We start from the raw sequence: 6045 nt of genomic DNA on the forward strand, positions 1-6045 counted from the left end.
TGTTTAATATTAAAAATATAATTTAAGATTTAAATTATTCAAGTTATAGCAAAAATATTTTAAGCCTTTAAGTTCAGCATACAGATTTTATTAATTTGTTTAGACATTTAATGAGAATTAACAATCATTTTCTGTTGTCTTTGAGCAATGTCTGATTCCATTTACAAATTTAATTAAACATCAAATATTTTAACTGCATTTTAAAATTTAATATATTTGATTCCCTCAATAAGTACTTCAATTGTCTGACTTAATCAAACAAAACTTTTCTGAATAACAAATAGTCCTTAATGTTTAATAAGTTAATTATGTAAATATGAAAGAATTAAAATTCTTTTAAGTGCTCTAATACTATACAAACTCTACAGGATTCAACTTGAAATTAAAATTACAAGTCACTTCATTACACTTTTCAAACTGAAGTTATAAGGCTGTCACTCCAACAGACAAAATCCATTGCACAGAAAAGACCACTAATTTTTTTTACATAAAATATTAATGTCATGCTATTGATTTTTTTGAACTAGACTCTATACTACATTCTAAGTTTTCTTCAGATTAAAATGTTTAGTGTTAAAGAAAAGATTACCATCTTCATTACCTGAGATTACAGAAGACTAGATATTTTTAGCCTGGTGTGAAACTTGGACCTGCAGACATCCAGAGCAATTTTTCTCACTATCAATCAAGAAAGCCATTATATCTTCCCAAGTAATTCTGGAAGTGGATTTATGCTTGAAGATAATACAGTCCAGGGATGTTGACTGGGATGCCCACCAAATTTGTATTGGTGACATTGGTGGTTCACATAAATCCTATTTATAGAGTTCCTTATTAGTGATTCTGTAACACAGAGGAGAGATTTATGTAGCCCAGCTCCTGAGATTCAGAATATACATATTACCTGGGTCTTTTCTATTTTTAGAACCTTCCACTCCTACCAAATTTGATGATTATACTAGAATTTGAAATTCTCTAAGATATATAATATGTTTTCTTTTTTTATGTTCAAAGACATTTGAACTAGATAGTATTCTAATATATGTAAGTATATTTTCTGTGCAATGATAAAAACATTGAACTTTATGTACTCTTGCATTCTTTCATGTTTATTAGACACAACTTTTACAGATTTAAAGTGTGATATGTTTGAATTTTGGCAATCACGGATTTGTCAAACAGCAGCCCAGTTTGTAAAGATAGTACTAATAACACAAGAGACAATCATTTCTATATTTTATAAAAAATTTAAAATTCTAAATTTCAGAATATTGTTTGATGTGAAATCATGGTTTTTTATACTTAGGGCTGTTCCCATCTCTAGGCATTATTGTCTACAGTTTACTTTGAGGTCATACATTCTCTTCCAAGTTTGGAAAGATAACTTACATTTCAGAATATTTCTCTACATTGAACCCATTTGAAACCACAGATGTGCTCCTCAATTGAATTTTTGTACTACAATAATTCTCTAACTGCAAGAACATTTTTAGACCTGGGTGTAAAATATCTTGAGATAAATCATTGAAACTTAGACTGGGAAGGAAGAGCCAGGGGAGTAAAGGAGAAAGTTGAAGGAATAGACGTTTTTAAAAAGAACATCCTCTGTATGTCATGCACTAAACTAGATACGTGATAAATTTATCTCGTTTAATTGTCATAGCAATGTTTCATGGAGGATATTATGATATGGATGGTACAGATGAAAACACTGAGTTAGGCTTTTCTCCAAGCAAATGTGCTTCTTGCTGGAGCCACGCCACCGAAGCACCACTTTAGAGATGATCTATGGTAAGTAGAGGGCTCAGCCCGGCCCTGGAGCCATGAAGCACCTCGCGCAGATTCGTTTTCTGCCGGGAGCACACTCTAGTGTTCTCAGGCTCATAGCATACTTCCCACTTTCTATCACACTGACCCTTTCACCCACTTAACGGATTTTTCCTTAGTATTAAGCTTCTTAAAACATTTAAATATTCGGAGTTTCTGCCTTGATAAATAGTTCAGCGTGTATTTAAACCTTTCCCTAAGCAAGAAACCTTGTTAAGCAAGAAAGCCTGTTATTGAACAAGAGGAGCTTCCCCTACAATCTGAAATAAATAATTCCTAAAATTATCTTAATTTGGTGTAAAGATTTAATGTTAACTATCTCTAATGAACATCCCAGGGAACTGCAGAGTAAAATCTTTATAAACAGAGTCCTCTATATTAAAAAAGTCTGCCATGAGAATGCTGAATGAAAGTTCATCTTGGAAGATGTTCTTTTAGATGTTGTGTCTTAATATTTAAATTGTTTTCTCTAAAAAGTGGAATTGAAATGTTATCAATTAAATTTTTTCGGAAAGACATCTATGTTTTATTAAAGACTACCTAGTTAAGGATGTCCAAAAGTTGGACCTACTATTAAATAAAATTAAGTGCATTTAAAAGTACAGTGGCACCTCGGTTTTCTAATGTGATCCGTTCTGAAAGACTGTTCGAGTTCTGAAATATTCAAAAACCAAGGGATCCACGGCCGATAGCTGGGCCTCAGGATCTTGCCCTCAGCGGATGCCATGTGGCAGATTTGACTTCCAAGGCGTGTTTGAAAACCGAAGCATTTATATCCAGGTTTACAGCGTTCATAAACCGAAATGTTCCTCAACGGAGACCTTTGAAAACCGAGGTACCACTGTAGTAACTTTTTATAAAATGAACATAACGATGACCTATGGTTTAGTCTCATTAGTACTTTAGAATTCTGACACCTGGTTTTTTAATAGTACATTTAATGAAATTGTGGTTGTTCATTTAATATTCTTAACAATCAGAAGTTCCTGAAAGTCAGAAGGGAGAGTCAACTTTGTAAGGATGGCTTTATTAGACATCCTCCACTAGAAACAGTTGAAACGGAGCACTGTGGCATGCTATTTCAGTGCGCCAGTGAACTTTTATTAACATCGTTCTAAAAACATCTCATAGAAAGTTATTTCCTTAAGTCTCTAAGGTATTTATTTAGCTTTGACTTTATTGTTTGTTTTGTTTTAATATAAGAAAAGATCTGCCACTGCAATATTCCAGATGACTTTAGGATTAAATTTTTTAAGGAAGGGAATTTGTTTTAAGCATTTTATGTGATTATGAGAAAAACTCTGCTGCTCTCTGTATCCAAAACCTCCAACTGATGACAATGAAATTACTTATGTACATTGAGGGACAGTCTGTGAGTTTAAATATCTAAATTCTTTATATCCCTTATAAAATTTTATTACTTTTAAGTACTGAAAAGTTACTGGAAGATCATTCTGCATTGCTGAGCTGTCACTTGATTATCCTGAACAAAGTAATATTGTGAAAAAAACACACCATAAAATAGCAAGAAGCAAAGAAAAGAGGTTAAAAAAGAACAATAGTAAAAACCACAGTGCGGGGTATTAAGCCTGTGGAATTGCGCGAGTTTCTGGCAGATAATAAACCAATAATAGATGTGATCTCCACAATTGCATGTGTATCATGTGCTGACCCTCAGTCTAATGTAGGGTCATTGGATTTTACAGTCTCATAAGCTTCCAGGACTTTGTCTGGCGCATCAAAACAATTGCTTAATGTGTAATAAATTCTACAGCTAGCCATCTGCTTACCCTCTTGACCTTTCAAATTTTATAAAAACCCAAGCCCATAATTACTCACTTCATGAACCACCAGATTTTTGGAATATGCTATATTTCAGGGTTACTTTATCTTTTTATGCAAGCAAAGAGATTTAATATATTGGACAATATTTGGCAGCAACATGCTTCTCACATTGAAATGATTATGAGAGCAATCCCTAGAGTTAATAAGAGTTAGGCCATTTCTACCCACTATGTAGATGGATATGCTCATTTAAACAAATGTGTCCTTACTGTGGGGATTCTTCAACTAAACAGTAATACAAACTACAGTAAGTAATAACTCTAAATAACTCTAAAAATAGAAAACCAGAAAATTATTCTAAAATATTGATTTTCATTGATGATATATCTTTATAATTGCATGCATAGAATATTATTTTTACATTTGTGGTTTAGTCCATGAGCAATTTACTTAATAATGTGATAGAGGATTTCTCTTTGAAAAGGCATAACAATATATTATGCACTTCAGAGAAAAGTTTATAAAACACCCCCAGTTATGAGATTATACACTCTTAGGTCCAGAGGGTTAGATATATGAGACAAAACATGTAACTCACTCCAGTTCCCATAGCTAATTAGTAGTAGAGCTAAGGATGACTCAGGAAACTCCTGCTGTGACCTGAGCATGACCCAGCTCTTAGCCTTGAGAAGATGATGGGGAGAGAGCAGACAAATGTTTAATTAACAGAAATCTAGGTGTGAAAGGGCCTTTAACCTTTAGTGATTTTGCCAAGAATCTGCTTTCATTAAGCCATTTATATTTGTCATATATTTTGATAGAAATTTGGGGGTTCTGGAAGCATTAAGAAAGAGTGAGGCCTTGCTCACTCCACAGAAACCCTTGCCCAACTCCCCTCCCCTCCCCTCCCCTCCCCTCCCCTCCCCTCCCCTCCCCTCCCCTCCCCTCCCCTCCCCTCCCCTCCCCTCCCCTCCCCTCCCCTCCCTTGTCCCTCTTCCAGAAGAGCCATGGTGTTTCTCCCCTTATCTTAAACAAACAATGCAGTTCTGTCATAATCTGGTCCTTTCAGAATTTAACCTTTTCTTTAAATAAGCTTATAAATAATTTCTTCTGAACAAATGTAATATTTGGCTCTAAGGAAATGCCAGGGAAGTGATTAAATCTGAGGGATTTGAAATCAGACAGCTGAGGATTCAAATCCCAGTTTCACCAGTTATTAGCTGTGTAATGAAAGAACACCTCTATGGTATCTCGCCTTTGGATTCTATAAAATAATAATAGTTTGTAACCTTGTATTATAAATCTCAAAACTTCTTATTTTGTTGCTGCCTTAACAACCCCACAAACAGCCTCTGAGCAACCCATTCAGGTAACCAGGTGCACCAATATGATAAGACTGTCCCCTGTCACAACTTTCCCTTCTTGCCCTCAGCTGACTGTGACCTGGTGACATTCAAACGCACCAATGAAATCTGCCAAAACAGCTTTTGCTTGTGTACTCTACTCTGACCCCCTTGGTGCTCCCCCTATGTGACCCCCTAGTGGCATTGTCGACACTGACTTTCTAAGATCTGTGAATATAGTAAACTGTGTTTTCCTACATCTTTCATTTGTTCCCTCTTGTGACCACACCTGACTGACCATTTCATGAAAGAATACAGAACAGATTTCATAAGGACTTTGTGAGGGATAAGCCTCACTTTATATCTAGTCTCACTTAACCCTTTCAAATCCATAAAAGCTGATATTTTATTATTAGAGTAATTTTAGTTTATTTTTATTAAAAAATATTATTGTGACATTATCTTTACATAACTACAATACTGGTGGTTTTTCTCAAGTAAAAGAATGCCAGGTAGATAAAATGGATAAATACCATTTTTTTGAATGCCTACTATATGTTTTGCAAGGTAGTTTGTGTAAATTATTTCACTTAAATTTAAGAACCTATAAGGTGTTGTTTTTGTGACATTTCACAAGTACTACTGCATTGTCACCAATGAATTACATGTCCCAAAGAATAAGCCAACTTCTAGAGCACCTCTATGTTATTAGTTCTGGCTTTGGAGATCAAATGTGGAGACTGAGGTTGATAATTAAAGAGTATCTGCAAACTGGTCTAAGCTGATGCATGAAGGCTTATCAAGAGATAACCCATCATTTTTTCACCCACTACTTTATGATCTATCTATATTTGATATTGAAAAGTCTCCAGTGAGATTTGCATGTAAATTCTTTGGTTAATCTCTTCCCACCCCACCTCCCCACTTTCCTCTGAGATTCATCAGCCTGTTATATGCTTCCATGTCTCTGGGTCTATTTTGTCAGTTTATTTTGTTCATTAGATTCTGCATATGAGTGAGATCATGTGACACTTGTCTTTCTCCGACTGGCTTATTTCACTTAGCACAATACTCTCCAGGTCTCTCCATG

Source organism: Miniopterus natalensis, chromosome 8, assembly GCF_054644295.1.
Source record: "Miniopterus natalensis isolate mMinNat1 chromosome 8, mMinNat1.hap1, whole genome shotgun sequence".
Lineage (NCBI taxonomy): Eukaryota > Metazoa > Chordata > Mammalia > Chiroptera > Miniopteridae > Miniopterus > Miniopterus natalensis.